This window comes from Thunnus thynnus, chromosome 1 (assembly GCF_963924715.1).
Source record: "Thunnus thynnus chromosome 1, fThuThy2.1, whole genome shotgun sequence".
Lineage (NCBI taxonomy): Eukaryota > Metazoa > Chordata > Actinopteri > Scombriformes > Scombridae > Thunnus > Thunnus thynnus.
The window spans coordinates 29,180,139-29,201,269 of NC_089517.1; the positions used below are offsets into that span (position 1 = coordinate 29,180,139).

At 39.6% G+C, this 21,131-nt stretch overlaps 1 long non-coding RNA gene across 3 annotated transcripts in view; it reads left to right on the plus strand.

Annotated features, from left to right (window-relative positions):
* LOC137186110 (uncharacterized) overlaps positions 1-21,131 on the plus strand; it is a 93,126-nt gene that overhangs the window by 52,890 nt on the left and 19,105 nt on the right. For 2 of the 3 annotated variants that reach the window (XR_010928966.1, XR_010928967.1), the window contains exon 4: positions 6,967-7,112. This is a non-coding gene — a long non-coding RNA (uncharacterized lncRNA). Of the gene's footprint in view, positions 1-6,966; positions 10,624-21,131 lie in introns of those variants that run through there. The other variant, XR_010928965.1, reaches the window with a different exon arrangement.

The window sequence follows — 21,131 nt, forward strand, 5'->3', positions numbered from 1 at the left end:
CATTCTTCGCGTGACTGCATACTGAAATGTCTAGGGGTGCAACGGCTCACAAAACTCACGGTTTGGATCGTATCACGGATTTGAGTCATGGATCGGATCATTTTTTGGATCAGCAAAAAAAAAAAAAAAGAGGGGCGGGAGGGGGGACGTATATTCTGTAAAACACTTACTTCCTTTAAACATGGTAGTGAATGAAACAACAGCTTGTGTCCACATCATCAAAACTTGATGATAACTTACAAACATGAACACACGTCTTGTCCTGCAGCTTAGTTTGTTGAACGAGCCACCAAACAAACATTCACCGCTAATGACAGTTAGCAGCTAGGTAGCTAATTAGCTGCTTAACTGCAGCACATTAAACAGTGTGTAAACATAACGTTACCTGCAGATGTCATTTTGGACCCCTTAGATGCTGGTTTAGTTGTTGCTCTTCAAAATCCCTGTTAGCAACACACTGTCTGTCCATGACTTGTACTTATAGCAGTTTGTTTAGGTTGTCTTAAATGAGACATTAAATTTTGCAATTAAACCACGGTTCACATGCATGCAGAACCGTGGGGGGCGATCCGTACAGATCATGGATCAACTACGATCCGTTGCACCACAAGAACTGTCACATCCATACCATGACAGTTCGGGACGAATACATGTAGCATTACACTCCTACTGTAAAGATTTGTCTTTCTTGTTTGTTGATCATGCCTCTTTTCTTTACAGGCTCAATTTGAGGGTGACTGATTAAAGATAATTAGGAATGACTTTTTATATTTTTACATAATGTATACATGTACATGTAATTGTGTTTATTGAGGTCGATTGAGCTCTCTTTTAGGTTTTGTTGTGAGGACTTTAGCTTGCCATTTGTTAGATTTAGCCTATATGACACATCAATTATCCCTTCTCATCTCTTATTGTCTCACTCAGTATGGTGTTTTATTGCTCTTGTTCTCTTTCTCCATCTTCTGTTTTTTTGCAAGGGAGCCCCCCAAACACACACACATGCACATACAGCCACACACTCCTCCACTGTCAATCAGCCTTCCCCATCCTCTCTGCTGCCACTTCCTCTACCACGGGGAAAAGGTCCTGCTGATTAGAACAGGCCTCTCACTGAGTGCCATCCATCATCATCTAACCTACTGGTCCTCCCTTCTGATTACTCCATCTCTCTTGCACACTCACACATGCGCATGTATACAAGTAGCATAAACTCACAGACACATGCACACACACACAATATCTGAACAGTTCACATTGATTGAATCAGGATTAATTAGCTATGAGGTAATCATTGGCTGCAAACAAGGCTGTATGTCAGGAGAGTTGACATTTAGTCGACACAAGAGCGTAAGAGGGAAGTGGGTGTGTGTGTGTACGTGTTGGTATTGAGGGGAAAGTATTGCTGCTGTTTGAAGCATTACACAGAGTCTGCTCCTTCTCCACTGTCGGAGAGAGGGTCTGACTGAGGCCTGTTTGGTTGTAAAAGCAAGCTGACAGCTTTGTTAACAAGTCCGAGCAGATGAGAGGGATTATTTTATTCCATGGCACAAGGATGGTATTGAGCAGACAGCCCTCAGTTAGCTTTGGATTTGTCAGCTTCCGGTGAATCATTTGTGATTTTTCATAAATTTGCCTGTGAAAGAGTACAAGGCAGTCCAAGCTGTCATTATTAGAATAGTCGTGTTACCTTTCAGGTGATGCTGCGCCAATAAGAGTTGCAGTCATCTTGTTGAAAGTTGCATCTTGAAATAATCAAATAACATTGTGATATTAAATGCAATGCTGTAGTAAAATTACTCAAACTTTGGGAAAAATGTATTAGTTATCAGGGAAATGATACAACACAGCACCCAAATAGCTTTGTTTACCCAGCATGAATCTCTCTAGTAGGTGAAGGCAGGCACTGTAGTAACATTTTCTAGGTATCTTAACCCCTATGCAGCCTGATTCCTGGATTTGTACGGTTGTTCTGGACATATCTCATGAAAACATGATGTGTTAAAATGTCATTGAATACATTGAATTTGATATAGGCCTACAATATATGTCAATAGATGTCCCCCAAGCAGTGGGTGTGCCACTGACTATCCCAGTAGAAGAAGTCTAACATCAGTCACAGCTGTCAAGCTAATGAGTGAAAATAATAACTAAAAGTAAGGTAGGAGGTCTCTTGAAGGTCTATTCAGTGAGTACGGATAAAAGAGCTGAAGCATCAGGTTCACACACTTCTGCAGATGATTCTTCTTGCTGTGCTTAAGCATTGGGATGGGGGAAAAAAGTACATCACTTACATTTCTACATTTTATCATAATTATTTTATCATAGTATTTGTTCACTGAACATGCAACATGAGGTCAAAAAAGCATTTTACTAATACATTTCAATTATACATCTTCAGAGATCTCTCTGTGCCTGTGTTTGACATTTTTCTTCATAGCAGAACATGCTTCTAGGATGTGTGGGAAACGTGCTAACACAATAGAGCACCAAGCTAATTATGTTGCTGTCAATTATTCATTGGTGACTCAGGTTCGCAAGCTCACAGACACATACAGTTTCCTCTTTACCCAACGTGTCTTAAAGGCTTGCTCACAGCGACCACAGAAGAAGTTATGGGCATCAATATTTCATAGTTAATTATGACAGCAAAGCCACTGACTTTAATATTCCTGGAGAGGCTCTTGTGGTGGGTCTCTGCTGCACATTGTTGCTAGTGACACGCCAGGCTGGAGGAATGCCGGATGAATTAATAAATATAGAGAGATATGGATACTTAAACCACTCCGGCTGTCCAACCACATATATACATGTGGACACATGTATATGAATACATGCTCACACACACTCGCATATGGAGCACAAAAAATGACGTAAGCATAAATATATAAATAAAAACATTTTAGTAATGAAAAAGGACATAATTAAATTGTCTTGAATTTATTTCTATATTTCCATACATCAAATTTATTTAAGAAATTTCTGTATTTATTTATTTGTCTTAATTAATTTATTTCTGTATTTCTTCATTTATTTATTTATGTATTTCTACATTTCTTCATTTATTTATTTCTATATTGCTGTGTCAGTATGTTAATTGAGTGGGCGGTCCTTATCAGTCTAAAACGCTCGAGTAGTCAGCTGGGTGAACCAGACAGAAGCAAATGATTTCTATCAACTCTACATGCCACAAGCTAGCTAACCTTCTATGAACCACTACACACTATGTTAAGCTTCAGCGTTATGTTTAGCGCTTAACGTTATGTTTAAGTAATTACACTTTCAGAGTAACACAGGATCTGTGGTAAAACCTGGACCGGCCTTTTGAGTAGTCTTTCTTTTATTTTGTGAAACTGGATTGAACTGAACTTACCGTATTTTCTCTAATAGTGGCCGGTATTCAGTTAAAAGCTGGGTCTCCAATAATAGCTGGGGGTATGGTCGACACGAACAAATAAAGGCTGGCCCCAAATACAGGCCGGGGAGGGAAAAAACAAGGATGGATTGAGGCGGTATTCAGACTAAATCAAGTGTTGCTGCGCACTGCTGCTGGGTTGTACGGTGGTGTGCGACGGTGTGTGTGTTTATTTGTGCTCTAGAAAGTAACAGCTGTGAAACGATTAGATATTTTTTTTATTGATCTGATTCACTGCTTTCTTACCAGCTCCATCTCTTCATTCACTCTCTCGCCCCCTCTCCCTCTTTTTCTCTCGTCTTTTTTTAAAATGAGTTGGGAAACCGACAGCAAAGCCTAACTTTACTTTTAACGTTATCAAATAAAAAGAAATGTCCGCCTCCCTCCTCTTTGTGCCTGTTATAATGTGACTGTGGTTTGTTGTAATGTACAAGTGCCACAAGATGGCGGTAGCTATAAGTGAAGTACTATATAGGACCTGTCCAAGTGTCAGTGACTAAATTTTCCATAACACCAATGCCACAACACTGTAGAGAGCGAACATAGCACCCACCAGATGGAAGTTTGATGTCAAATTCAAAGAGAGTTTTGCAATATACAGAGGAAAATTAAGGAGCGAAAGTTGCAAGACGTTTTGACACTGACCCGAAAAGATTCAGATACGGGAAAAAAAGGAAGCGTGAGCTGCTGTTAGCTGACAAGAGGAGAGCACGGCTAGCTGGAGGTGGGAGGAAGAAAGTTAGCTTGGAGCTAGAGAGACAGCTGATTCATATTTGATATTTGACTGTGCTGTTAACTGGCTATTAATGTTTATATCCAGCGTAACATTACCTCAGATTTGTTTAGTTTTTAACTGACACTGGCTATATTTCCCCTCCTGTACGTATGTTTGTGTAATGTTTCACAATAAAAGTTGGGAAATGAAGGCTTTTCATTTTTTTAATAGCATAATGCAGTAACAAAAATTTAACATAGCAAATGGAAGCAGATCAGAAAACAGGGGGGCTTTGTACTAAAATATGAGCAAATATACTTATCAAACAGAGGGAATTAGGAATGAAGGCCTCTCTCTAATATAAGCCTGCTTCCAATAAAGGCCTGGTACCCTCTGCAGTTGAGGTAAATAAAGGCCCTGGCCACTATTAGAGAAAATATGGTATTTGGTGTTGTGTGTGTAAGACAAAACGGACCGTTTACTGAGCGGATTGAACTCTGAAACTGTGGGACAAGTTACACACGCAGACACTCACACACACTGAAAAACCTGAATACTTCTCCACTCTTTATCGTTACCTGGCACCCCCATACACGACAAGACTTAACCATTTTCTCATCCGTTCAGAGTATATCTCAGCTCTCACTTTAGCATCCTCCATCAGCTGTACCGGTGAGTCGGTGACATGGCGCTACTAGCTTAAAAATATATGTGAAGTTTGTAGATGTAGTAGCTAAATCTGTGCATGGAAAACTTTTTTTTCAGCAGATATCTTAGTTACAAGAAGATTGAGCTAGCAAGGCGGTTTTGTGTTTGTATGTGTGGTATTTATTCAGTTTGGGAAATCCCACGATCTCTAGAAAGCATTGGCTCAAGTTGGCTGACTCAACAGGGACTAGAAATCGTCTCTGTTGCTGGGTTGTTACTAAGGCTCGGCCTACTTGCTGGAGTAGTAAACTAGGTTTCATTACATAGGAGTCTACTGATATAACTGATTGTTTTCCAGGTATGAATCAGATCCCATGCATTTCCAGGGAAATGGAGAGAACAGTAGCAAAAAGGGTTTTTTTTATTTTGACAGTGAATTGCCCTACAATATGAAAACATTTTTATTATATCTTTTATTTTGTTGGTAACCATTGTGTAATCACAATATTACACTCGACGGTATGCTTTACCATCATATTGACACAACAGTGATGCTGTAAGGAATGAGGCGCTTGTTCTTAACTGCATCACTGTCATGCCAATAATGACGATAAAGCACACACTCATGTATATATATATTGCTTAACTAAAATTAAGTTTGTCCTTTGACTGTCTAGTTTATATGTTAATAACAAAGCTTTTCAGGAACTGTGGCTGGCTGATAATGTTATGATTTAGGCCTACATTAAAATACAATTTTGTGGTTTAAATACTTAGTGTGGTCTTGCCGACTCAAAATCTAATTTATAAACACATAATAGTTGCCCTACCAGGCTGTGACTTTTACAGTAGGCTAAGGTTAGCTAGCTAGCTAACACAGGTTAGCTGATGACAATGATAAACTTACCAAACAGAAAGCAAAGAAGACCACTCAGTATCTGTAAGAACAGTCAACAGCGGCTCCACGCTGGTTTAAAAATGCTCGTAGTGAATCACAAATGAAGAAGTATATTAGTATCCTCCTTCAGAAACTGCTGCGGTCACTCGGCTCATCTGCCACTTCAATCAGAAATTTGAGGGCCACGGTCAAGATTCAAGCCAAGGCAGCAGTAGTAGAGCCAAACTGATCACTGCTCTGTTATCAATCCGGCTTTAGACTGAGGTTAGGACCACCTACCTCATTAACATATGAAATCACAGAAATAAATAAATAAATAAGTAAATAAATAAATGTAAAAATACAGAAATAGAACTAAAAGATTATTTATGGAAATGTGGAAAAGAAATCCAAGACATTAATGTAATTATGCCCCTTTCAATACCAACATCTATTTATTTATGCATTTATGTATTTATTTATGCCTATGTCATTTTTTGTGCTTCATACTCACACACATACACACACATTCAAACAAATTAGTTCATAACTTCCTAGTCACACTCCCATAATAATGCCCCTCACATTTGGACAGATTTCTGCAGTATACGAATTTGAGAAAATAGAGATTTGCATTACACTGCTTATTCTATACCTGACTTCTAAAGAAAATGAACATTAATATTAAACGAAAAGTAATAATAAATATACTTTTCAGTGCAATAACATCAGATATTGCTGTCTATTAACGCTACCAAAAACAAAACAAAACAAAACAAAACAAAAAATGCTGTTGAGCTGTTTGTCCACCTTGCTACTGAAGGACAGTCTCTCTGTAACAATAACTGACACACACACACAAACACACAAAAACAAATCAAACATAGATATTTGAACACAGCAATAAGGGAAAACAAACTATTAATGCATAATAATTTTTGCTAGAATAATGTTTCACAATGTGTATGGGCTGTTTTTGTGTGCTAAAGCAGAGTGATTTACACAAAGGAAGGCGAGGCAGTATAACAGAAAGCAGGCTTCAATGCATGCATCCCAGTCAAAAACAATACAAAAAAAAATGCAAACCACTGACAGAACAAGCAAAATATACTAATGTCACTAGGTTGTCTGTGTGTATTGTACCCCCACCTGACTCCACCATTAACCCCAGGGGCAAAGCTGGGTATTTGGGAGTGGGCAGTGTTAGTTTAGTCCCACCTCTGGGACTAATCACCTAATGAGGGCATTAGAGGAGGGTTAGGTCACAGTGATTTGTATTAGTGTGTATGTATGTGTGTGTGTTTGATGCAGGTGGTATCCCTTGACACAGAGGGACCCCAGGGAGATATTCAGGGGACCAGAGCAGGCTCGAGGGCCTAAGCTGTGCCCATTCAAAAACTGCTTGGACGGTGATGGATACCTTGCCCCAGGGAGAATGGCCAGGAGAGCACTTAACCGTAAACACACACAGACAAACACAGTCACACAAATGCTCCACAGACAGAGCAAGATCCAAGCCCCAGACACAGCGCAGACAAAAGCGCACAGCGAGGTGGAAATGAGATGTTTCGCTTGATGATGCGTGACATCTGTAATGCATTCTAATTCTCCCCATCGGAGCACTAGTCTTTAAGAATGATTGATGATGTTGTTTCATCGTCTCAGTAAACACAGCTTAATAGATGAAGACCATGTCTGATCATCCTTGAATGGAAACACCACATCAGCGACTCAAACAGAATTCAGCATTGTCCTAAAACTATAATAGCATCATGTAAATTTCACTCATTTTTCACATACAGAAATGCTGAATCCCCCCAATCTCTACATGTTTGTTTTTGTGTAACATAATTTTAACTAATTTTCATTACTCCATTCCAAGGTACATGTATTCCATTTCCTTCTTGCTATGTCAGTGTGTGTGTGTCTCTGTCTCTCTGATGTAGTTGATTGTGTATGCCAGTGTGACCTTGTTGCTTGACAGTAAAACTGCTTGTTTGACTGTTCAGTAAACGGTGCAGAGAGTAGTAATTTCACAATCATCACATCACGATTTGCAGACAGCATTATTACAGATGTGGTGTGGCCAACTCTGCTATTATCATTACTTAATCCCAGTGCCGTTGCCCTGAACATAAGCCTACCATTAAAATTAAATGTTAATCACCCATGCAACCAGCCAGCTTGCTGTCTAGGCTAGCTACAGTATCATATTCCAATCCATACATTGGACAGCTACCATGTAATTGGCTAATACATTTCAAATCAGGTAAATACTGGATGATGCTTAGAAAAAGCAAAACATAGAGACTGCATGGAGCTGACACACTGCATGTGTGTGTTTTTGTGTGTCTCTGTATGAATCCTTTGTTGAAAACATTTGCATTTTGGGTTCTTGAAGCAGCATGTCTATTCACAGCAGGCAGGCTTCTTAGCACAACTTCAGCTGCACTTTTGTATTCCAAATTCATCACATACTGTATACAACTCAACTCTGTGAATTTCCTCAGTGGTATTGAACTGCTGTATTGTGTGATGCTTTATAAACACAATATATTCTCAAAGTATTGATGGATACAGTAGGCACTATACACTGCAGTACAGTAGCTGTGTGTCAATACCCCAAGACATGAGTTGACATACACACTAGTACAGTGAGCTACTGTAATCCTCTGGGGAGGAGGGCATTGAATACATAACACCACAGACCTAGCTGTCGATGACATCAGAGGGTCCTGTGAGGTTCCTCCACAGGGGACGAACACCTCATGGGACCCAGAAGATTAGAGTTAGGGTGTATCATCCAGGGTAGAGCTGTACTTGGTGTAAGATGAAGATTTGCCATCAGATGATTTTCAGGCAAAAGCATACTGGCCTAGAGGAGGATCTGCTCAAATTCATGTAGAATTATGACATTCTGGTAAATATAATGTATATGTTATACACACTTGTTATCAATGGGTAGCAATGGGAATATTTTGTGCTAAACAACTTTTTAGCACTTTCCAAAACATGCTTTATATATTGTGCTGTAAATTTAGTGGGACAGAACACTATGTAGCTTACCATCTTACAGAAGTGTTTTCCATTTTTACGTGATCTTCTCCCTTCATGCACATCATGTACTGTGGTTTCAGTCAGATTTCCTTATTACAGTGTTGACAAAGGCATGCTCCGTTTATGTTGTTGTAAGCTTAAAAAAAGGGAACTGTTTAGCATGGTGCTGACAGCCTTTAAACCCACATAAAATAAGCATAAATAAACCAGTTATACCAAGGTCTGTTCTGTGATTGGCATAATAGTGTGGTCCATAGCAAATTACAGTGAGAAAAAAAGTCTCTTATATAATAGCAAAAGATAATTGGATGTTATTGCAGGTAGAGTTCTGTACTCCTTAGTCATGGATATCCTAATCACAAGCCATGATTACATAGCTGAATCACAAACCTTTTTTTCTATGACAATGCTGTGTAGACTAAACTCTGTGTACCAGTAAGAAAAAAATTAAAAGTGAATTCAAAACCAGTGTTGACCGTACAATGTTTCTTCTTCTTACTTCAACTGTTGAAACCATTTTCTCAGGAGATTCCCATTAGATGAATATTCCTTGAAATGGGGATTTACAACCACAAACTCCATGTTTAGCTTGGGTCTGTTCAGATGGCTCACATTCCTGGTATGGACTTTTGTCTTGACGTCTCTCTTGAACAGCGAATACCCATATTTCTGTGTGTCTTCATCTCTGGACTCATACCATTCAGACCTAAAATAAACAAGGATGCATGTGTCCATCTGTTTTCTCGTTCACAAAAATGCATGGATGGAAAGACTATTTGCGCACGCTGTCATACTTGCAGTCCACACCTACCCACAATATGATCTTATGTTAAGGCTAATGCAGCCTGGGTATACATAAGTAAATGTTGTAGCTAGAAACACCCATCCATTGATGAATTTAACATTGACTTTTTTAAACTTACACATTGTCAGGATGTGATGCACACTCTTAACTCTCTCTCTCACTTAGCCTAAGTTTAAGTTGCACCACAATGACGCACCTTTGCTCACAAACTGTGACAACTTTAAAACATACATAGAAAATAATTTAAAAAAGGTCCTCTGGGTATTTGGGTTAACACTAAACATGTCACTGCCCTGCTGAAACGCCTGTGTGGGATCCAAGGACTCCACCTAGTACCAGCACAATATTTTGATTGACTAAATAAATGCTTAAAGCAATAGTCTAGTCTTTATGCTAAGCTAAGTTAACCATTTCCTTGCTGTCACTTCATATATAATTGACAGACATGAGAGTGGCATTAATCCTTTCATCAAACTCTTTTTCCTTTAATAAAAATGTTGCAATTTAGCAACTTAATCAGTAATATTCTATCAGCTGTATTGTTTTCCTTTTTTTAGGATGTCTTAAGAAGTCAACTAATGTATTCAGAGTATAGTTTTTGCTATTTACACAATTTGCTATTACTAAATGGCAACCACTGCAACATTTCTGGCAATCCTTTTGTGGTCAAAATCACAAAGCAGAGCAAGGAATCTACAGTATATATAAATATATATCTTTTATATTGTGATCTGCATGAGAGTCAATCTTCTCTCAGACTCGACCAATCAGCAGAGCTGGATAACACCGTCAGAAAAATATAATACAAGAACATGTTATATCTAATACAACAAAGATTCCGTAAAATGTCACATATATCATCCAAATAGGAAGCAATTATGATAGAAACTACTATGTAAAGAAAATAGAAAAGTTGAAAATTATGATAATATATGACTGTCCCAAAAGGGTGTAAATGACAATGTAAGTACAAATTAGCAACGGGACAGAATTATTTTTGCATAGCTACAACAGGGAAATAAACACAAACAAAATAAAAAAAATTAAAAGGGGGATATGATGATGTATCCTCCATTTTATAATAAATAAAATAATTGCTTGTGTTTGTTTTTGTGTTTGTGCTTAGACAAAGATCCCTGTCAGATTGAAATGTTACTGTGTTAAATAAGATTTTCTGGGAGCTATCAGTTTGTTTTTTAATCCAGCACCTGTAGAAGCTTTTTTTAGATGTGCACACTCTACAGTCTGTTAATCCTTTTGTGGTTACAGAGGCATTAACCAAATTAATCCATTGTATCTTGTCAAAGAATTTGTGTTACTGCAATTACTATATGTTTACTGTTTTGTAATAAAGAAAATAATACGTTATACCTGATTGTAAAGGAAACGCATATATAACACATACAGTATGTACTGTATATAAGCATATAAGTCACATGAAGACACCAACAGCAAAGGAAACATGTACCAAAGTAATGCTATAAGAGGAGCAGATACTTGATGTGCTGTGCAAAAATGACACTGTTTAAAAAATCAGCACTTGCCGCAGCCACTGGAACATTTTCCGCTACAAGGTTTACAGACTAACAAATTAAAGGAATAGAGAATGACAGTGTGACTACACATGCTTGCCTTTAGTGTCAGTTCTTGGCCCAAAGCCCAAAATGAAGAAACCAAGGAAAACACATGACATGAAAGTTCAGGTTTCGTAGAACAGTGGGTAGCTTATTAAATCCTCTTTGATCCCGCTGTCTTTGATATCTGTGCTCTCATAAAGAATTCACTTTCAGTAGTAAATATAGGTAGTTCAGAGAGACATCATGACACACACCCCTCATTCCCTTACGGTCTCTTTAAATTATACAAAACAACCTGGGAAAATATGCAGGTCATATAAAAAAAAAAATGCACCAATAAGGATTGGGAATATTCAGTGTCTTGATTTGGTTACTGTTGGGATTTGGGGGTTTTACAGGTTGTGAGGGTACTAAGGTTTTGTGATAAGTTAAGAACACGTTCACTTGAGCCTTTGGGAATGTTATCATTTGTATAGTAAATGTGTTATGTTAAAACGCTAGTATTAATATGCAGATAAAAAATTTAAAATAATTAAATTATTTTATCCTCAATGTTCTCCTTAAAAGTGCTGATATTTCCAGAATGTCCTGGTAGTCCTGATAGGAAAGGCAAACGCTGTTTAACTATGTGTTTTATTTTGTTATCTTCCTGACTTTTTAAAACTCTGTCTTACAAATGAAAAATTAAAAAAGTTTTTCTTTGTCAAACAAGACAAAGATGGTATATATGATACAATATAATAACAACCAAAAATCAACCAGTTTTAATTAAAAAAAACAAAAAGAAACACTAATTCTTTTGTGCATTGTCTAGTTTGTTAAAAGTTTCTTGTGCTTATCACACAATATGTTGAGCAGTGATACTGGAGCTATTGTGGTGCCACGGCCACAAATGTTTATTGGTCAGTCAAATGTTACAAAGTTTGCATGTGTGTGTTTGTGTGTGTGTGTGTGTGTGTGCTCTTGTGTGGCTGAGTTGACAAATGTGGCTGGGTTAGCTAAGATGAAAAGCCCTCTGCCTGTGACCCCATACCCCAGTTGCCATGGCATCTCTCTGTTTGTAATTGTCCCAGTTTTCTGGGGTGAAAATAATGAGCAGCATCTATCAGAGGCCTGCCATCCCATCCCGTCCTGTCCCAGGCTATACCCTGACCTGGCAATGCCACCCCGCTGAGCCCACCTTGCCGGGGGGCCAGGCCTGTTTGTTTGCCTTGCCCAAAGGATGACACCGTGCCGTGGAGATGGAAAGGTCATGGCTGCCCCTGACCTGACCTCTCACCCCTCCTTCTGCTTAATGCCAGGGCACTGGGGGTGTGATGACTGGATAACACACATTTACTCACACACACATACACACACAGACAGACAAACCACATTAACCCACACAGTCAGGCAAACTTTAAAATGTGATTTTTTTTTTTTGTGTGTGTGTGTCTCAGTTACTTGCTCTGCTGCATTTTTTGACTGTTTGATGGATATAGGTGTTCTAGTCGACATTTGTTGGTTTTTGTCTGGAAAACCAACAACAAACACGGTTTCCACAACAAAGAGATAACTCTACTTGATGTTTAAGTGAAAGTTTACTTAATTGGAGCTGTAATCTGCCGTGTTGGTTTGAGCCAGATTGCTTCAGCCCCCGCGTCCTCATTAAAAAAGTACAAGCCTACTTTTGAACAGTATGTTAGAGAATTGATCAGAAAGCTAAAGCCTGTTGTGATATCCATTTCTTTCATTGTTCTCTGCTGGCTCAATACGGCAGGCATTTTCACTGTGCATTCCAATTACCTTGGTGCAGATCAAGAAAGGTGCCAGATTAACTAGAGAAACCTTGCTAACACAAAGAGAATTCCTAACTTAACAAGATGTCATTTCTCATTGATAACCCCCGTCAGACTTTCCGTGGCTTCCCTTTCTGAATAATTAGGAGGTTTGGATTTGAATACATATACAGAGACTTCAGGAATCGTTAGATACAGTGTGCAATGCTCTGTTTAATATTTCACAAATTTCCTTTTTCAGTCAAGCCTATGAATATTTGTAATGGGTTCTGTCAACTTCCTTTCTCAGGCTCTTGCTCAAAAACATGTGAAGTAGAGAAAGTTTAAGTGTATCCAGATTTATTATAATGTACAGTATGTTGCAACTGGTAGAACTCATTTTGACATGTAAGTTAATAATTTAGTTAAGTTTATATGTTGCTGTGCAGGTACTTAAATGGTGTATCAAGCCTTTAATTTTCATAGGAGTTTCAATGTTAATGTTACACTATACCGTTAAGATTTTGTTCATAAAGTTTAACTAGGTACTTTATTTCTTCTCTCTGCACTTCCTCTCTGATCCAGGGTTGTGGTTGTCCCTGATGTGGTAATCATTGTAGTCAATTTATTGTCCTTTGTGTCCACTAGTTGAGTTTAGACCTCTAATGGGCACAGGAGCCTATAAAGACAAAGATCCACCTTATTAGGGCCACTTACTTTCGTGTTGTTCACTATAGACTCATCAGCATGGAAAATTTGGCCTCACACAGTGCCTCACTAGTGTACATTTGCTGTGAGTGTCTCATTTTTGTGGAGCTCGGGGGGCATTTTAAGTGTCACCATTTAGGCTTCAGCAGCCTTAGTTGAAATGAGGAGGGCCCTTATGATAATGACCATCACCCTTCCCTGTATGCTAAATCACATTACATCTTTTCCCCTCAATTTGAGATTTAGAATGGATTAGTTTCCCAGAATAATGTCTTTTAGTAATGGGAACTCTTCAGAGGCAGGGCTGAAAATACACATTCACACATAGGCCCACACACACATACATCATGTTATTATCACACTCCAGGGGAAGTCTTATTAATCTTCAGAGTTTTTTGCCCTTCTTCCTCATTTGGAGGCAGCTCATGAACAATTCAGCTTCTGCCTGCTAATGGTGTTTCACAAGGCTCTGTGGGATATCTTTTATACATCAATAAGGGCAATTATCAGCTTAACTGAGAAAGCAGTGTCGCCAGCTCAGCCTTGCCCTTCTCTGCTGTGCTCTACACCAGTGTACTGTCTTGACATGCTTTAGTAAAGCAATGCACCAGCCCTGCCAGAATTAAGGGTTTCACTTACCGCCTACCCACTACAAACAAAGCAGAATAAATATCTTAGTATAGTTAAGTGCTTTCTTTCAGGTTAAAAAGTGTAGCAAATAGCAGAAAATTCAATCCAGCACATCATGATGACATACCTCCATTCAGAGAGTTTTCATATTTAAAATGTAAACAGATAATTTTTATATGATAGTACACATAGCCGTAAAGCATTATTGAAGTTCTTAGCTATCAAAGACATTTTATATAATTAGAGGTTTCTTTGTTTTTTTTGTATATAACTTTTTTAAAAAATTTTAGTTTATTTATTTTTTCAATTCTTTTCTAATGCCACTGTCCTAAAGAACAGGTTAAAGCACTTGGCACAAGAGGGCACTACAGCCACGCTTACCCCCTGGGGATGCCACCCTGCCCCATCCCAACTGTCCTGCCCCCATGTTGTTCCATTGTTCAGAAGGGATTGGTGTGGAGGGGGCAGCCGTGCACAGCTGGCAGCATTAGCAGCTTAACCCTTGATGCTAATGCTAATATAGGATTGGGCATGGAGCAGACATTGTCAGCCATATGACCACTGGCGGGCAGGGGTTGAGAGGGGGTGGGGGTTGCTGGTGGTGAGCTGATCCAGGCATGGATTAGTGGGCAACATGGCAGAGTTAGTCCACTGGAGAATGTCACCACTTCAGCTCCTACTACGCTAATTAGATCAAGCCTGAGAGAGTCTGGTGGTTGGGATCAAATACTACTCTGCACAGTTGGGTTGGTCAGTATCAAGTCTATAAAGCGATCTGGTTTAGAAGCTGTAGATATTGTATTTTCCTTTGGAAAGTAGAAAGGAGAGAAAAAGTAAGTCAGTACTAAAAATCCACAAGCTTCATTTTGTTTAGACAGTGCAGCAGAATCTCCCAGTCAGTTTGAATCGGTGCCCTGTGGCCTCTTTCCACTCCCGTGCTCCAACTCTCATATCTCTGCCTCAATCTCTGTCAGTGCCAACAGTTCCTCCGTCCCTCTGCTCTGTTGTTCAGTTCCCTTATGCGCTGCCCAGCGATCCTCATCTGGTGAGACACCACCAGCTGGCCAGACAAACCTGAGGTAGTATAGTGGCTGTGGAGCTCAGTTGCCCTCACAGGCCCACAAGCCTTTGTGCTCGGTTCCCACAGCAGCTCCAAACCTCTGTTTATGAACAAGAGGGATCAGACCAGGGCTTATATTTATAACCACACCACCATGACCGCCGCCGCACCATCGCAGTAATCACCACTGTGCATTGAGCCGGAGTAGAGCAGACATTTGGCCCGCTCCAGATGGGCACTGGCCAGCTTGGCCCCTCAGCCCGACAGCTCTGAACTGAAATCATAGATGGGCTCTGCCCCTGCCAGCACTAAACTGGCAAACCAGTTGTTCTGATCTAGGGGAGGAAAAAATAGGGGAACATGATGATAATGTTTCAGCTTAATCATTTGAAAGGTCCGTTTTGCTTTGTTCCCTGTTGTGCTTTGTACAGTGATTTGTGAGTGCAAGGTTTCAAATTGCTGGAATAATGTTCTCATGGAGTGTCTGTGTCATGCATTTTGGCAGACTGTATGATTTTGTTTTAGACTGATGAATTTAAATGGCAGAAAGATTAAAAGGCTTAGTGCTAGTCAGTTGTTTTTATTTTTATCTATTTCTATGTATAGCTACTGATTTATCCCTTTGTCAGGTAATCCTGGTTTTCTTTCTCCTTCCAAAATATCTTTATCCAAACCTTATTTGAGTCAAGCAATTTGTTCCCAGACATGGGTAGTTTTTCTTTTTTCTTCTTTTTTTTTCATGTAAACAGATTTCTGTTTCCGACTTGACCCGTGGAAAGATGCAGCTGTGGTGGATAAAAGTGGGGGAGCAGTGAGGACCAGTCTCACCACACAGCTCGCCACAACAACCTGACAATGCTACATTTCCTCACAGTTAGTGATCTAGTACAACACATCTAGCCAAGGCACATCAGCAAACATATCCCTTAAACTGTCTCCCTGCATGTCGAGGTCAGCTTCAGTGGTCCCGAGGTGCAGGAAAGTACACTCCACTGTGCCAGTTTAAACTTAGCCCACACTGACATGCCCATTTGAGGTTTTAGGTTGCGTTTCAATGGTTTTCTGTGGATGCCTTAAAAAACGCCCATGGGGAGAATTAATGGGAGCTTTGGCAGTACAGTGGAGCCACAAGTAGGTGAAAGGCAAACAGAGCTCACGGATTGGTTATGTCAATCAAATGGCTGTAGAGCACTAGCCATTAGCTCATTAGCAGACTCCCAGCTCTGCAGTAGGCTACATGCTGGGTTTGGCTGGTGTGTATAAATGGTGAGGAGATGATAGCTATTCGCTACTCAGACCATGGGAATAAGAAATAGTGGGACACTGAAAAATAGTGGAGATTGTATCAGTTCTTCTAGACTAGTAGAGTTCATAATGATGTCATTTTATGGGCTCATTGCTTCAGTTATACATGGGTTTACAGTCAACAGTGATCTCAACAGTATTATCAATACTTAACCTTCCATTTACTAAGAATTGGCACTTGTTCTCTTGAGCCATGAGTGCAAAAACATTTTATAGAGCAGACACAGGGCCTGAAAACCAAACCTGTTAAGGATTAGATTGAAGGCCCCAGCATAAAGAGTAAATCCCTTGGGATTGACTGGCATCAGCCAGACTGTATTTCTGACTTTCTGGATCTTTGTCGACACAGTTCACATTGACCATTGTCCATTTGACAGGTGGTGTCTATGTAGCTCAGCTCTGCTTTGAAGAAAAGTCTGCCTGAAAATACAATTTGCGGATTGTGACTTTTTAAAAAGGATTTCTTTGACTATTTTGCTGATAGGTTTAGTAACTCTACAAGCAGATCTTTAACTGTAGTTAGAATGGGCAAAAGGTGCAGATACAAAAAATATGCTGGAGAATTTTGAATGAATGAATGTTTGGAAAACCGAATGTGAGATGTTTAATTCTTAATTCAGTTGAGCATTATAGGTCACAACTAATTCAGTAAAATCAAGGGTAGAATTGTGTGCTTCAAGTATTATTAAAGGTCCTGAGGGTGTGAAGCGAGAACATCAGATGAGTTTTTGAAATGCTGATCCTTAGTGAAAAGTAGATCACTTAAAAGTTAAAATATCAGCAACATCATGATTCAGTCATGTCATTGATATACTTTATATTATCCCAGATTTGTGTTTGTTTCATTGGACTTTTCATTAAAATATCAACACAAAAAAAGAGAAAAATATAAATATACTGTAGTATTTAAAGAATGCCTTTTGATTACAGATATGCTATAAGGTCTAGCAAGGCAAGTTGTAGCAAAGCTGGAGAAATATGTGTGTATAAGGAAGCATGTGTTGCAAACAATCCTCTATGCCTATAGTCTGTAGATTTGAATGTGCCTCATCATTGTCTGTCTGGGAATGACAAAGGCATGTACACAAAAGCAGGCCGAGGTCCAGTTGTCTTGTCATCTGTCTAGTGTGTGTGTGTGTGTGTGTATGTAAGGTTTGCAAGGCCTGCAAGTGTCAGCTCCTGGATGTGTGTGTGTGTGTGTGTGTGTTTGAGTGGAAGAGAATGAGATCAGGTTACGCTAGGGATAATCCCCCCAAAGCCGTTTTGTTCAGGCCTAAATCGCTGGATATTACCCTACCCATAAGTGATTTTAATTGGTTGTCTCATGTAACACACACTCCTGCCTAACGCTAATGCCGCCCTGTAATTGGCTGAAGGCTGCCTCTGCCTGTTAAGTTCATGGGACAATAATGGTTTAGGTGGCAAAGTTACTGGATATTGGAAGTGATCAAAGGATCAGACTCTTAACCATCTCACATTCATCTGTCTGGCTTTGGTGCTGTTTTGGGCCTAGGAGGCTGAGGGTGTGTTCAGTGTGTGTGTGGATTTTTATGCATGCATGCGTGAATGTACGCATGTTTGTGAAGGGTGTCCATTCTCTAATTTACGGCTGTCTCGACCGTTGGGACTGAAGATAGCACATAATGTCCTCTTGCCTCCCACCTCCCCTAATTGAAGACTTGGCTCTCCAGATGATTCCAGATCTGTCAGTTACCATAGTGATCGTGGTGGTTTGGATAACTACGGATAGCTGTAATGCCGACTCCTGCAGACTCCATTGACCACAGTTTGGCCAGCCATCTGGGGTTCTAGCTGGCTGGCTGGAGGGACTTTGGTGCATGCTGGTTGGCCACTGGCATGTTCAACCTGCCACTTGGCTTGTCCACTATCATCTTTCAGCAGGGGGATTCCAACACAGTCTCATGTAATTTTGTAATTTTGAGAACTCTGAAACCCATGTTGTGGACACGAATGATGTGAAGATTACATCCATTAACCATGAAACGATTATGAGATCATAACCCAAATTTTGACTCGTCTAAAAGGTTAGTTATGTCTAAGTTGATGGAGGAAAACAAGTTTAATTTGGGTTGTGGCCCTTTTTTTTGGCAATGTAAAGAATTAAAAAGACAGGATGAAAATATTGACCTCTGCACCCATATTGGTCTGTCTGTGTTGCTGTTATCATTGGATTTTGTTTCATAAGTGACGTTGTGGTACCATTACCCTTCATTCTAACCCCAAATGGAGGGTAACTCTGAACTGAAGAAATATTGAAGGGAAATGTTGGGCCCAAGTTTTCCACCACACTGTTTAAATCCCAAACAGCTGTTCATTGTGTGTGTCTCTGGTGATACTGTCTGTCTTTCCTACTTCTGTGAACTGAGCATGTTTTCTTCATAATTCCTATTTAGTGATATTTTGGTATGGTAAAGTAGACTGAAGAACCAGAGCTGGACAAACAACATACTATACAATACTCACAACCACTTGATAATTTATCAAATGCCTGGCAGCAGTTAGTCACTATAGCTATGACTTGTATCACTATGGGCAAACAGTGATGCCGGGCAGTTCATCCCTTAGTGTCTTCTTGCTGGTTTACCTCTAGCCCTCACACCAACCCCCCTTTCTATTGTCATCTGTTGCAGGCAAGGCTAAAAGCGTCAATTTCTCTTTAATCCCCTGTAAGAGTGGTGCACAATTTATTTTTGTGGGACCACTTGTCCCAGACAGTATGCACTAACTGGCTAGATTGTGTGCAGTGTACATTGAAGCACTCGCACATGCTCCCCCAGCCACCCACCCACAAAACCACCACTGCCATTGCACAGGTGCATGTGTGCATGCCCTGACCTTGGGAGCAATGCAGAGCTTGTCTTTATGAGGCCTTGAGACATGGCATTTGTGGCATTTAACCCCCTCATCACTCTGTGACCCCCATTCACCCCCACCCTCTGCTTTGTACTGTCACTCTCCTTCCACCCTCCTTCCTCTCTGCCCCTCTCCCTCACATTCTGCTCTTCCTGCATATTCATCCTCTTCCACCTTCCCTGCTTCCTTGTTAAAGCTCCTTCTGTCACTGACTTCAGCCCTTTAACCTGGCAGGTAAACAGCTATGGTCCAGGTGTGTGTGTGTGTGTGTATGTCTGTGTGTGTTGGGGGTAACCAGACAGCCACAGAATGTACCCCCTCCTCCCAAACACTGGGCTAGCTTGGAAAGGGTAAAGAGATCTTGACAAGGTCAGTGAGCTTTGTAGCTCATAATTACCCAGCCTGGGTCTACAGTAGATATGTCAAAGCAGCTGGACCATGCAGGGCTCAGACAATATAGAAGGAGATGAACCTGCAGGCCAAAGAATGGTTGGAATTGACTGTAGATGAAACTACAATGTGTGGACCAAATTGTTAGAGGATCCACCCATAGCTATTTGAAGATTTTAATTAACAATATTAGCAAATGATTGATGTGCTTCACATGTATTTTCAATAGTCACATTGTTTAAAAAAAACCAACACCGGATTTTTAGTTTTTAACTATTGCTTTATATGCTATGCACCTGTTTACAAGTGTGCAAAGACCACTCTTTTTTCGCATAAAATCTCAAAGTAAAAGAGCATTACAAATAGTCAATTGTCAATAAAAGCATTTAGAGGTTATCATTATTCCCATGTTACAGGATTTAAACAGAGAATGACCTTTTAAAGAATATGAGTATAATTCAGGCACACATAATGCTTAGAAATGTGCCACTCAACATTCAGTCAAGACAGAAGTGTCACTCTCTTTTCTTTTTTTTTTTGTCAATGAATCCCATCTTGAAATTGATTACATCCACCCCTCTCACCTTTTAGCCATGCTAGGGCATGGCTCTCAAGGTCTAGTCATCTTGGTCTAGTCATCCCATGGAAGTCATGCCATGGAATTTTGGCATTCATGGTCCCCACAGGATGAAGTCCCCTGACATTTTCTATACCAGGAGGTTGACCATTCTGGTTTTGAGTAACATTTCTTGACAATTACTGTATGGATGGCCATTAAATTTTGTGCAGATTTCCATGGCACTCAGATTATGAATCCTACCGACTTTGGTGATCCCGTGAAATTTCATCTAGCGCCACCAGCTGGTCAAAGTTTTAACTTATCCTGTGAAATGTTTTATTATTGTGAAGAAGACATAGAGCTGTCAGTGGCAGGTTAGGGAAAATAACTAGAAAGTCATGGTTGTATCTTTTTATGAGTGCAATTAATACATTATAATACATTTAAATTAATTAAGTAATCATAAATTAATGTTAATGAATGTCACATAAAAATGAATAACAAAGAATATTTATTTTGTATTACTATACTATGTCATGTATTTTCCTCCCTACTTATTTCTTTTTGTCTTTACTTCTGGTCCTTCCCCAGGACCTCTCTATCAAAAGATTATTATGATTATTTAGATTAGTATATTTTAATTGACCACAATACAAACCAAAAAAATGAAATATGCAGAATGTAATTTTGTACATAGTGCTAATAATATCATTTGTTTGCTCTGACTGCTGGATTAAACAATCCCTTTTCACTT